Source organism: Manis pentadactyla, chromosome 14, assembly GCF_030020395.1.
Source record: "Manis pentadactyla isolate mManPen7 chromosome 14, mManPen7.hap1, whole genome shotgun sequence".
NCBI lineage: Eukaryota > Metazoa > Chordata > Mammalia > Pholidota > Manidae > Manis > Manis pentadactyla.
This window is the reverse complement of record NC_080032.1, coordinates 25119313-25133551: the sequence shown is the minus strand read 5'-3', so window position 1 is coordinate 25133551 and position 14239 is coordinate 25119313.

Genomic DNA, 14239 nt, shown 5'->3' with positions numbered 1-14239 from the left:
CAGTCCCTTTCCCAACCCCACCTGTCCCACATCCAGAACCTGTGGGCGCCCCTCCCCGGGCAGCACCATGCCACGGCAGGCTCGCACTCCCCCAGGTAACAGCGGGGCCAACCTGACCCAGCCTCCTCTGGCTGGAGAGGGTGAGTGCAGACGGAAGGCAGCCCAAGAAAGCCTCTTCCTCACCAGGTGAGGTGCCTGCATCTGCACCAGGAGGATGAATCTGCAGAGCAGCTACTTCCATAGGATGCCCGGCTACAAAGCTGGCAGCTGTACCCACATCCACCACCCAGCACAGCCCAGGGCTTCGGAGATGACAGACAGGGTCAAAGCCAGACTGGCTGCCGGCTCTGACCACCACCTTCTTCCCACTCAAACCACCCCTGACACATGCCACCTCCTCTGCCCACGGCCCCACCCGTGCTCATGAGTGAGGCGGGATCCTGGGGTCACCCTAGGAAACCAGTCTGGCTAGCTCCCATGGCATTCCCAGATGGAGTCAAACCTCTATCTCCAGGTGTCCCGAATGCATCTGTAATTATCGGAGGGGGTTCCACCGCCTCTCCGGGCTGCCATATCCATGCAGAACACTTTTCCTCCTGCACAGTTGAGTGGTCTCCAGGGACCTGCCCCCAGCATGCCCTCCAATCCCCAGGAGGCTATATTCAGCCTGATGGACACATTGGCCTCTGGGTGCCTCCCACCCACCCCCTGCGTGTCTAGCCACGCTGCCTGGCCTGTGTGGACGAAGCCACCAGAGGAGCTCAGGTTTATCCTTGCTCCCAGCTGTCTGTCACTTAGCCCAGGCTAGGACACAGCACTGCCCAAGTGAGGGCCCAGCAGTGTTTAATCTGCAGGCCCCCCAAGATGCTGGCCTGGGGACACTTCCCAGCAGTGTCTGGGGGCACAGCGCCAGCAGCACCCAGAGTGGTGCAAGTACAACCTGCTAACTACAAACGCTCCTAGGGCTTCCCGGCTGAATGTTCAACAGCACGACGGGCCCAGATCCATCTCTGTTCATGGTGTGAGCTTGGCCAAGAGCAGGTGGGGAAATGGGCACAGCAGGACCTTGGCTTCCTCAGACAGCCCGTGAGCGGGACTCCCAGCCCCCTGAGAGAGGTGGCACGCGGTGGCCCGTGCTGCCACTGCCCTGATGCCTAGTCAAGGCCCTCTTTGCCTATGGCCCCATCCCCCCTTTGGGCTCACTCCCCCATTCTTGGGCCACATAGTCCCAGCTCCACCCTCAGCCCCAGAGGTCGGTCACGTGGCCCAGCCTGGGCCTTGTGCGTCAGCTGGAGGTGGGAGACTGCAGCAGCTGCCCTTTGGGTGTGCCATCGCCGGGCTCACAGGCTTGCTGTGAAGCTGCTGAGGCTCTCTGTCCAAAGGAGGGGACCCGGGGTAGGCCCAAGAGCGGCTCAGCAGTCACCCTTTCCATCCTGAGGTGCCAGGCCCATGTCCCCCTGGCACTGGAGGCGTTGAGAAGGTGAAGGCTGTTGGCTTCTCTTTCTGGAGGAGCCCTTTGACCTAGTTGAGGTGAAAATACTTCAAAATAACAACAGATTGGAAGAAGGGAAGGTCGGGGTCTCCTGTTCAGCCTGCTCCTCCCTCCCCCAGACCCAGACTGACCATAAGTCTCCCTCTGCTCTGTCACAGCAGGAGCGCCAACACCAGCATCCCAGGGTGCAAATCCTCTGGGGACAAAGGTGGGTGTGGGGGAATACATGGCAAATCGCTTTCCTGAAAGCTTGTGTCTGAGGCCACACTAGAGCACAGCAGGGAGCATTGTCAGACGCAGGAGCACAGGGTTCTGCTCTTGAGAGAGTCTCCTTAACACTGGCTCAAAAAGCCAAGTCATTATTGTTTTACTTCCCGACTCCCTTGTGGTGTTTCAGAGTGAGATGTGTTATCCTGACACAACCCCTTTCAATGGAAGATAAGGAAGCAGCATCAATTTCAACATGAAGGATGTGAATTCAGGATGGAAACAAATGCCGGGTGCCCCAAAAGATGAGAATTCCAGCAAGCGCAAAGGACTGCGCCCATGTAGACTCTGCAAGTTAGTGCAGATTGTCAACCAGAGCCACCTGTCACCAGGGTGAGGACAATGGGAGATGAAACACCCCACATGCCGGGCAACTCACTCAGCACTCATGTGGGGTTTGGCTTCCACATTCATCCGCTCCTGGATTTACAGCAGGTGACAGAGGCCCCAGCTGACAACAACGCCCAGCAGAGCAGAGGTAGGGCCAGAAGAACTGTGTGGTGTCATTCCTAGAGCCACCCAGGGACCTAGGCTCCTTTGGTCCCCCCAAAGTGTAAGCTGTCTCCCCTCCAAGCCCAGCTAGACCCCAGCCAGTCCAGGACTGGACTCTGCCAGCCTTGATAGTCCTCAGATGCCTTCAGGGTGACAATCCTTTCAACACCCTTTCTCTTGTTGGGCCAGTAACTGAGGCAACCCACGAACCAAGGGAGTTATTACAGTGGAGTTAGCTAATTGCTATTCACCAAACAGAAAACTCAGTTTTGACCACAAAATGTTTCATGTGCTGCCCTTTGATGGAGCTCTAGTGTGGCAGTCTAGGCTCCCATATACCTGGACCTAAGCCAGGTGACCCCAGGTTACCTGTGCCTGGCTCAGCTGTCTCTGCACGCCCAGCATTCTCCTCCTGGCACCAGTTCTCTGGGTTCTAGGCCAGTCCTCTCCCAAGGCCCTGGGGTGGCCACCCCATCCAGGCCAGGTGAACCAGAATTGCAGTGTTGATTTGGGGATGGAATGGCCCATGATCTGGGGCCTTAGAGTCATCCTAGAATGCTGCTAAACCTATGGGATCAGAAATCCCTGTTGGCCTGGGCTGCAGCCAGGGACCTGGGGGGCCAACTGCACCTCCACTTCAAGGTTCACTGGAGAACAAAGCCCAGACACAGAAACAGCAGATCCTGACGTCATCTGAGTGCCTGGGACCTGCTGCGTGGGAGCCACTCACCTATGGACTTCATTTATGTAAATAAATTGACCTTTATTTCTTTCCTCTTAAACCACTGTGAGTTGTTTTTCCTCCCTTGTTAACTAAAAGATACCTGGTGGATTACAGAAGCTCTGTGGCTTTGGGAATGTACCACTGCATGACAAGAGAAATCCCCTGGTTTCTCAAGTGCAGGGCCAGCACCTCACAAACAACGCTTCAGCACCCAAACCATGGAGCCAGCCACAGGCATCCTGAGCGTGGGCCCTGACCAATTGCCCAGGTAGGAGCAGGGAGCCGCCACCTGCCAGGGAGTGTGAGCAGAGTCTCCAAGGGTGATCCCATTGTAAGGGGCTTGAAAGGGGGCTGGGGGTTCCATCTGGGTTCAGGTGGCACCAGAGGGATGGCCCTCACTGCCCATGGCAGGAAGCCTAGCCCAAGACCTCAAGGCGGTCTTGGCTGAGGCAGCCAAGGGGTCACAGGGGGTATGGATGCTGAGTGGACACAGGGCCTCAAATGCCTGCAGGCAGAACCTCCCTGACCTCTGTCCACACCCCTCTTGTGGCTCCAAAGGGACTCTCCTGTCCCACAGGCTGCAGTTACCCCAGATTCTCCCTCCAGGTTGGAACCCTGGGAGCAGGATTGCTGTACAGATTCTACCCCCTCCAGATCCAGTTCAAATTTTTCCTCTCCCTGGGCCCTGCCCGCCTGCACATACACCCACATATGTGCATGCATACACACACACACACACACATACATATACATTCATAACTACACACAGAGCACAGTAAGTCAGTGACTTTCCAGAACAAAGAAACTCGACTTTAAGATAACTTGCTGCCTATGCAAAGAGCCAGAAATTTTCAGCTGGCAGCTTCTTTTCATTAACAACAAAACTAAAGTGCTGCCTGAGGCCTTCTGCTCTGTGGGCCAGGATGTGGTGGCCCTGCCCTGCCCTGCCCTGCCCTGGAGCTGCAAACTGGCTTTGAGGGGAAGCTATGTAAGACGCTCTCAGCTCGGCTGGGAAGGCCACCTGCAGGAACTGGGCTTTGCTGCCGGCTTACTTGGCCTCCTGGGACTTTGGGCTGGGGGGCCTGGCAGTGTCAGGAGGGAGATCCGGGGGAACCAGCAATTGCTCATAGGCTTCCCAGTAGTGCTGCCTGGTGTGCGGCTTAGGGACAAATCATAGGCATACCAAAGACAAACTGGCATAGCAGCTGGGCCAGGAGCTGAGTGTTGGGACCCTGGCAAGTCTCAGGGGCAGGCTGTCAGAGGAACGAGGGCCCTCAGGCCCTAATGGAGGCAGACAAGGGCCGTAAGTCCTAACAGCCTGCGAGCAGCCGCAGGGCACGTCCAGGTGCATCCACAAAGCAGCTTGTGCACTCCTCCACAGCGGGACACCAGGGAACTGAGGACGGAGAGTCAGGTCATTGGCCCAGAAGTGGGGCCTGGGGCTTGGACCAAACTGTCCAGGATCAGGAAAAGGGGCTGGGACATGACGGAAGACAGAGACTGAGACAGAGGGAGGGAGAGACAGAGAAAGAGAGTTAGAGACAGAAAGACGGAGAGCATTCGCCTCATGGTGCCAAACCTGGAGCAGCACGTCTTCACAAGGAAGCCCTTGTGAGCGCCCAGCTGCATCCACGTTGGACGGCCCTTCCTGGCTGCCCAACCTGCGTGTCCTCCCAGGAGTGAAGCCAGCCACCCTGCCCCTGCCCACCCGCCTTCCCAAGGGTCTGGAGGTTGTCCAGGCGGCAGGGTGTCACTGCCATCTAGTGGGCATGTGCAGTCCTGCATGCCCGGAACGCGGCCCCTCCCAGCTTACCTGCGCACCTGGTGGGCAGACCACTCTTCCCCTCCCGTCCTGGGCCCAGCACCTGGCAGACTGCCTTGCCCATCCAGGTTGTCTTCATGTTGTCCTGACCTTGAGTTCTGAAGAATACTGGTCAGGTACCCCAGACTGTCCCTCGTTCTATTTGGGTGGTTGGATGCTGTCTTGTGTTCTCTGGGGTGTGGGCTTGGGGAAATGGCACAAAGGTGAAGTGCCCTCTTGTGACACATGGGGTACTCTGTCAGCATGCCTTGCTGCCGCCAACCTTGACCCATCTCCACCTCTGCCCTTCGGAAGCAGGTCACTCAGCCAGCCTATACTCAAGGGGAGGGGGCTGTACGTGTGACCCCAAGGCCTTCTCAGGGCCTGTCCCATTATTCCACTGGGCCTCAGAGGGGTTGGGCGACTCACCCAGGTCACAGAGCTGCGATGGCTCTCCACCCCAGCAGGTCTGTCACCTGGAGAAGGCACAGGGTGGACTCTGCCAAGTCCCTGGTGAGACCAGGTAGGAACAGGAAGAGCAGGTCATTGGTGCCAAGGGGGACCTGGGCAAGTGCAGGGCAGACCTCATCTGGGCTCAGGGGCTGGGAAAGACCGCTAGGAACCAGGGAGGAGGCTGTGCCTCCCAGCCTGGGGACCCCACCCCTGACACCCCTTCCCCACCTGCTCAGCCCACAGAAGCCCCCACCCCCAGCATGGGTGAGTGTTCCAACCCCATCCTCAGGCCAGGGCAGCACAAGCCTTGCTGAAGGGCGCAGCCAAGCCCCCCTGGTTCCGGGGCCAGGACTTGGTCTCCCAGCTGGCCAGGCCTCTGTGATACCTCCCAGGGGAGGGGTCCCAAGGCCTGTGGTTGTTGCCTTCTTTCACTTGCATCCCACCCTTCACGCCCCTCACCCGCAATGGACAGAAGGTTCTGTGAAAGGCACAGGCTGCTGGGGCCTGGTAAGGCTGAGGAAACCACCCAGGGTGAGGGTCCGCCCAGGCCGAGGGGTCCACCCGGGGTGAGAGTCCACCCGCAAGGAAAGGGTCTGCCTATTGTGAGGGTCTGCCCTGCTGTAGCCCTGAGTGCTTTGCGCCCTCTGTCCACCAGGGGTCGTGCTTGGCCACACTGTGAGCAGTCACCACCCACACAGGCCCTGTGGGTGGAGCCTGGGGGGGCCGGAAATCTGCTGGGGTTGTTGCTGGGGTCTGCAGCTGGAGTTGGTGCCCTGCTGTGTGGCACGCGCCCACACTGTCAGCAAGCTCTTCCCGCTTGGGCAGTCTGCTCATCACCAGCCCCTGGAGATGCGATGATTCATACTGGAGGCCTCGGGCCCCACCCGGCGTGGGCGAGGGTTCCCCACTCACCTCCAGGCTGGCCTGCACAGGCCTGGGACGCCGCTGGAGGCTGCGGTGGTCAGGGCTGCATTCCTCCCAGCTGACACTGTGCTGCTGGCCTAGGGTCACAGAAGTAGCCCCCAGCTGGGGTTTCCATTGTGGGTCTATTGTGTGGATGGTTGTGTCCTCTATGCAAAGCCTCCGTCCTGGTCCCAGCCCAGGTCTGTTGTCCTCGGGCCAAAGGCAGTGCCCTGAAGGAGGTCACTGACCTGCGAGGTATGGGGAGCCCCCAGTCCCGTGCTGACCAGGCATGAACACCAGCTGCTGCTCCCGGAAAAGAGGCTGTGACCCACCAGCCAGCTCAGCAGAGTCAGGATTCTCCCTGGTTGTGCTTTAATGTCATTTATCAAGTTGTATGCTCCTTCAACCTAGTGATGGGGTGGCCTCGGGCTTGAGAGGGGAGGAACCAGTGCTTGCTTTTAAAAAGAGTTGATTCAAAAGATGCACAGAAAAGTGGCCTATCACACAGCCGATAAGAGTCTTCCTCCAGGATGTGGTACCTTGCTTCCCTGTTCTCTTTTGAATACGTACGTCATGTTACTGAAAGTGTTCTTTGCTCCTTTTCATAAGCTAGTCCATTACTTAAAATAGAAATCCTAATCAACTGCAAATCTTTTCTCAATTTTAGAGACTGTAGGTTCAGAGCCTAGTATGATATTGTGTTTTGCAGTATAAATATATATTTGGTCTTCATCCCCATTCCTGGCTTAGAGCCCTGAAAACTGGAATTCCCTAAGGGAGGAGAGCAAATAAAGGTGTCTTTGGTTATGTTATTAAGGCGACTTTTGGAAAGCATCTAAGGATGGGGGCTGGTTGCCAAGGGAACTAACTGTATGATTAGAGGATTGGAACTTTCCGCCTCACCCCACCTCCAACCTCTGGGTCATCAATGGCCAATTCTAATCAATCATGCCTAGAAGCCTCCATGAAAACCCAAAAGGACAGGGTTCTAAGTTCTAAGAGCTCCCAGGTTCCATCACCATCTCCATCACCATCGCCATCCCCACCCGTTTCACTGCTGAAGAAGCCCAGCCACAGGGAGCTAAGTGATCACCATAAAATAAAGTGATTAAATTACTCCAAAGCTCACAAACCCCCTTTCCCCTTGGTTCTCCTGCAACAAGATGGGCCGCAGTGACCCTAAGCTGACCCAGCCTCATTTGGCTGGTGGAGGGGACGATGGGAGGGGCTCAAATAACATCCCCCCGGGCATAATCCTGTCCCTTTTCCTCTCCCTGCTCTCCTTTCCCCCTTCCTTCCTCTCTCTCTTCCCTTTGTCGCTCTCCCTCTGCCTGTTTGTCCAGAGTTGGCTTCATTCTCAGTGGAAACCTCCCCCAGGTGACCACTGGCAGCTCCCTCCCCTCCCCCTAGTCCCACCTGCTTGCTGCCCATCAACCTGACCTAGTCCCAGGACCAACTTGGATTGGTGCCTGGATCATGGCTCATCCTGCACCAATCATAGCTCCAGAAAGATGGGTGCTCCCATGCACAGCTAGCCCAGAATGGAGAGGCGGCTGTAAGTGAGGACACTGGGGCTTTTAGCAAAAGACAGATGGATGCAGTCAGACAGACACAATGGCTGTCCACTTGCAACCAGACAGCAGAGTGCCTTGCTCCCAGGACAGGGTGGGGGCTTTGACAAAGAGTAGCCCGGTCCTGCCATTCACCAGCTGTGTGACCCAGAATGTTACTCACAGGGTGTGCCAGTTTCCCATACGTAAAGTGGGGAACACTACACTACTTCTCAGAGCTGTAGGAGCATCAAATGATTAATGCTCAGATTATTATTACTGCTTCAGCAGAAACTTCATCTTGCCAAGGAGAAAAATCTACATGGAACTATCTGGGGCTACGGCACAGGCCTCAGTCACTCCTAACCTCCCAGAAAAGACACTGGAAAGGCCTCCTCCGTGGGCTCAGAGAACAAGGGACACTATTAGGGACAATCAGTGTATTATTATTAGAGAGATGACCATGGCCTTGGGCAGGCAGCAGCCCTTTGTGACTCCTTCACGCCTAATTCGGATTCGCTGTAAAGAGATAAAGGTTGTTACTGTGTATCAGCACTGGCATCTTTCTCTGCAGGATCGGGTTCCTGAAACCTGGAGACTGTTGAGGAGACAGAAGGAGGGACAGCAGCACCTATGCACTTTGGAATGAGACCCTGACAGCTCAAATTGATTCTGCAGCATTAGAAAATTGAGTGTGGAGGGAATTAGATTTACGCACAGTTAAATGTAACTGCCTCCTGGTACCTATGCCATGAGCTGTTAAAATGGTAATCTTTAGAGATGTATGCAAATCGAGTGTGAAGAGACCAGTGAGCCATGGGAGGCGGCTTTCCCCCGAGGGAGGCCCCTGACAGCATCCTTACTACTAATGACGTTACCACATGGTGCCCTGTGGACGAGAAGCCCGGCACCTGTGACTCGCCCACGTGTGTCGCTTGGACATGCTGGGGGCTCCTGAGAGGCCCTGCGCGGTCAGCCCCGGCCACAGGCAGACTATGGGACCTCACCTCCCCCAGCTTGGGATAGGGAGGGCAGGATTCGCCATGAACTGACCTTGAAAGGCTCAAATTTCATCAGCCAAAGCAGGTCACACAGCCAGACCCAACTTCAAGGGCGTGGGGACACATCACCTGGCCACATGTGTGGAAGAGGACCCCCCGGGGGATCTGTGAGCATCTCGGTTGCTTCCGTGGTCTGCCTGCCAGGCCCAATGACTCTCCTCACACTCCCTCTTATCTTTCCAAGCAAGACAACCCCAAATTCCAGCCATATAAAGCCAGGACCTATGACCATGCCCACCATGGGGTTCTTACCAGGTCCACATGGGGCGTCTCTTCATTTAAAGACCCATTAACTGAAAGGATACGCCACTTCCTCCCCAGGCTTGGTGTCCTCACAGCCCCCAGGACCTCAGCCCTATTTTCCCTGGGCCCACACCATCTCAGCTGACCGCTGGATGCCACGCACCCTCTCTGCCAATGGCCAAGTGAACTCCCATGCCACAGTTAGGTCTGCACTGAGATACCTCTAATCACATGGGGATTTTAACAACACCCTTCATCTGACACTTGTCAAATCTGTGCTTTGAGTTTAATTTGGGGTCTGAGGACCCATCGGCTTCTTTGTGATAGCATAGTATTTGGAGTCTAAAACTTTTTCACTTTTCACTTTTGTTCCTGCTTCAAGCTGGCCAATTCCTGCCTCATAATCTTGCTGAGCTCAGCCAGGTTCATGACCTGATTTCCAGGCCCTTCATCTGGTCCAGCCGAACACATCACAAAGAGGAGCTTTCTCTCGTCTTCCACTTCAGCTGATGTCACAGGGTCAGGGTGCTGGTTCCTTGTGAGAGCACCCCTTTCTGGATGTCCACGTCTGGGTCAGTCAGGGTGGGTCAGGTTTGGTGGCTGAACAAACTGTCCCAGGCCTCAGTCAAGCAGTGGGAGTCTGGGAGCCGCGGGGCTGGCAGCAGGCAGCCATGTGGGACAGGCGGCTACCGTGCTCTCCAACCAGGCCATCTCCTTCCTCCTGTTCCTCATCAGAGCATCGGCCAGAACAAACATCAGTATGTGGACCCTTGCCACCAGCCTATAGGACAGACTCCGCTCAATACACACCTCTTATCAGCTGAGCTGATTGCTCCCTTTATTTATCCATTCAACAAATATTTATCTAGGACCTGGTGTGCAGCAGACACTGACCCAGACCCCAGGGAGGCAGAGTGGAGAAAGAACAGGCACACACAGAGAAATCCCCATTCTCACAGACGTATACGCCACCGAAGAAGGGTCAGAAAGCAGAGAGCCAGGTGCACATGAGCCCTGTGGAGGCAAATGAGCAGGACAGTGGGTGGAGTCAGGCCAAGGTGACCTCAGGAAGGGAGGGGAGAGGCTGTTCACAGGTCTCAGGGAAAGGCATCCCAGGCAGAGGGAACAACTAGTGCAAAGGCCCTGAGGCAGAAGCAGCTTGGATCATCCAAGGGACCATAACGCTTGCCTGTGGTTGGAGAAGGGAGGCAAGAAGAGTCAGGGAGCTGAAAGCAAGGCCGTCAAGTGAGGCAGGCCCTGGGCTGCACAAAGGACTCTGGCCTCTGGTTGGTGTGTTGAAGGGAGCCCCCAGGGCCTTTGGAGAACAGCAGTGGTGAGCTATTGCTGCTGAACAAGTAGCCCCAACACTTTGCAGCTTTAACAGCTCTGGTGTGTGAATCTGCACAGCTGGGCTTCCGGCTCCTGATGTCTCCCGGCTGCCACTAGTGCCAGCCAGGGCTGATGTCTCATCTGAACTCCCCAGGGAGGGATGGCTTCCAGGATTCGGGTCTTTGAGGGTCTCAGCCAAGCCCGTCCTCTGTCTCTTGTCATGTAGGTCCTCCCACAGGACAGCTCTCAGCTGGCAGCTGTTGGCTTCATCAGACCAAGGAGCGGGGAGAGAGGCTGAGAGAGACAGCAGCCAGTCTCTATGACCTCATGGAGGTGACACCCAGTCACGTTTGCCATTTTCATTCCTTAGCAGTGAGTCACAGGCCCTGCCACACTCAGAATTCCATGGGGCCCGTGGAGGCTACCCCGACATAGGGTGGGATATGGCCAGGAGGCTGACAAGATAGCAGCCTGGAGCAGCGTGCTAGGAAGTGGCCAGATAAGATACTTTATGAAGGTGCTGAAAATAGGATCTTTGGGCCAAGACATCCAGAAAGGCACCTCGTTTTTCCACCCAAAGATGTGGTTGTCCTGGCGTTGCTGCCCACTGGACAGTGTTCCTCCCACAGCCTGGGATGCTCCTCCCAGCAGAAGCAGAGGGGAGGAGAGAGTATGGGAAACGCCCAGACCCAGAGCCCTCGGGAGCCCTCACCCACCCGTGCCCACCTGCATGCATGCTCTGCTTAAGCCGCCACACTTTCTGACACTGAATGAGTCATTGCTGCGTGAAGGAGGCTGCCTATCCCTAACCTGCTAACCCCCCCCCCACTTAATCCTCTTTAAGGCAGGAGGCAGCCCACTGGAGGGCCAGTAATCAGTTGCTACCTTACAGACAACATCCCTACTCTAGCGGTTGCCTGGGGCAACACAGCCAAGCGCCAGGCCTGAGATTGGATTACTTACCCTGTGGTTTCACCCACACCCGTTCACCCTGCTCCGCCTGAGGCTGGGAAGAGACTTGGAGCTGTGTAGTGAGCATGCAAAGAATCCATGGGGGGAAAATGCAGCCGGATAACAGGGATGAATCTGCCAGCTCTGGCCTCCTTGCATGCCTTCATGCAGAATGCTTCCTGAGCAGATGGTCTCTGACGATGACCAGCTGAAAGACAAGAGTCCAGGGATACTGGCCCCAGGCGTAGTCTCTGTTCTCCAGAAAGAAAGTCTAAGGCCAGAGAACTGGTCCGGAGGACCATCCCAGGGAACGACGGCCACCTCCTCCCCCAAACTACAGGCCTCTGTCCTTCCCCTGGGGACCTTCCTGCCTCCCCATCCACCTGCCCTCCCTCCTACAACTCAGAGACTTGCCACTTCCTGAAATTAACTTGTTAGGAATCTCCTTGGCCAGAGCCCACCTTCCTGCCCAGAACAGAAGTCTCAGAAGGCTGCTGGCCTTACATGTCCCCTTGTCCCTGTGCCTGAGGGAGGGAGGGAATGAGTGTCTGGGTGGATGGAGTCATGGCAGAAGGAGGCTGAGTGTAGCTGGGTGACTCTTGGCCTGGGTCTTCTCTCAGCTAGAACTGGGCACGGTCTCAGTGCTGCACCCAGCCATGGAACAGGGGCCTAGTGGGCTGGGCAGTGCCTTAGCAGGCCAGGAAACACATCCCAGACAAACGGTGCCAGGACCCCAGGTACACCAAGGCTTTTGCACCTGTTCACCGACATCAGCCCCGTCTCCCTCCCCCATCTGGGCTGCCAGCCCTGCTCTGCATTGCAGGCAAGCTGACCTGATGACCTGTGCTCCCTGGATGGAGGCTGGTCTAGCGCCCATCAGGGAGGGAACAGCTGCTTGGAGAGGCAGGGAACTGTCACTGCAGCCGTGGTGGCTTTGAGGAGGGAGCTGCAGGATGCCAGCTCCCCAGAGGCATCTTTGTAGCAATAAGACTTTGTTTTAGGCAGGTTCTGGACAACCGCAGCCCCTGTGTTCCAGGCTCCTGCCATGCTTTTGTCTCCAAATTCTTCCCAACAGGTCTTGGTAACAATACATGGCACAGGATGAAGCAGAAGGGGAGGTTGGCTGGATGAGGCATCTGGGCCTGGCCTGGGCCTCGTGAGACCCCTGGAAGCAGGGCCCAGGGCAGGACTGCTCCTAGGGAGGAGCCACAGGTATGTATGCTGGAGGCTCCTAGCTGTGCTCTGGCCCAGGTACTCGAAGCTTCCCTGTGCTCAGGGCAGTAACCACCAGGTGGCAGTGTGGGAACATCCCACCTGGGCCAGAACAGACGCTGGACCGGATGGCCAAGGATTGGGGAAGGCCACAGACCTCCCACCCTAGAGCCCAGGCAGCAGAAGTCTGGGGTAAAACATGCTGAAGTACCTGTATTCCTGGGCCTGGCACCCGGCACACCTGCACATCTGAGCACACCTGGGACAATGGCCAGGGTTTCTACTGGTTTTCTCTCACACATGAAACCAGCTGCCATGCTGTGAGGAAGCCCAGGCCACATGGAGACCTGGAGATCTGTAGCCAGCTGACCTACCAGACCTGGGAGATGACCTCAGCCCCCATATTCGAGCTGGCCCAGATGCTGCCGAGTGTCTCCAGAACACCCTGGCCCACTGCAGAGTCGTGATAAAAATAAACACTGCTGTGGCTGTATGACACCAAGCTGGGGGATTTGTTATGCAACAGCAGATAACCAAGAAGGAACTACTCACCGGGCCCTCTGCCCACATCCCATGTTTGTAATTGCAGGCACCGGGGTGCCATCGTGCAGGATTAAGTGCACATGTGTGTTTGCTGGGTTGGAGAGTGTCCCCTAAGCATGCACATTCCCCCAGAAGCTCAGAATGACATGATCTGGAAGCGGGGTTTTTGCAGATGTAATCAGTTAAGATGAGGTTTTCCTGGATTAGAGCAGCCTGAATCCAGTGGCTGGTATCCTGACAAGAAGAGGAGACAGACACAGAGAAGCTGCATGAAGATGGAGCAGAGTGGGGGATGCGTGGACACACGGGAACACCCAGGCAGCCACCCCACCAGAGCTATGAGGACAGGAAGGACCCTCTCCAGGCCTCCGCAGGGAGCACAGCTCAGCCAGTGCCTCAGTATTGGACTTCTGGCCTCGAGCACCATGTGAAATGGCATTCCTACTGTCCCATCACCCAGTTTGTGGTGACATGCTGTACACAGGCTAAGGGAGCGCTCACTGCCACTCACCCTGTGTCCACTCCAATTCCTGGCAGGATGACAATGTTAACCTTAAAGCAATAATAAAACAAAATCCCACTAGCTCCTGATAGGATAGCTGGGATGGAAAGCACGGTCCCTCTCCGTGGACGGACAGTAGGCGGGGTGGGCTTGCATAGAGCATGGGTGGACAGGGGCCAGCAGGGAGGGTGCTGAACCCCACAGCCCATGGTCACACAATGCTGCTGGCCAGTTTCCTCAGAGAGCCAGCACAGGGCCCATGTCCCCCACAAGGGAGCGGGTGGGTGCTGCCCCAGGCCTCTGCCTCCCGGGTTGCCTGGAAGGGCCTGGGAGGGCCTGGGTGTTGCAGCCCTTCAGCTGGCACCTGCTTGCCCAGAGCCAGCAGCTCAGAGGCCGCCCACTTGGCAGGGAGATGTCACCAAGTGGGGCCCAGCCCGGGGCTGGGCTGCAGCTGTCTGGGGGTTTTTCTTCAGGGCAAGGCCTCTGAGCCTTTGCTTCCTCCCTGCCAATGGGAGCTTTGCCAAAGGCATTTAACCATGGAGCCAGCCTCCCATCCCACTCCCACCCCTCCAGAACAGAGCAGAGTTGTTCAATCTGCATCCAGACAAAGGCCCCAAAGAACAAGGGGCCAGGCCCTTACGTGTGTGCAGTTCTGCTGCTCAGGCATGTCTCTGTGTACACAGGCATGCTACTGTCCACACATGTGGATTTGGCAT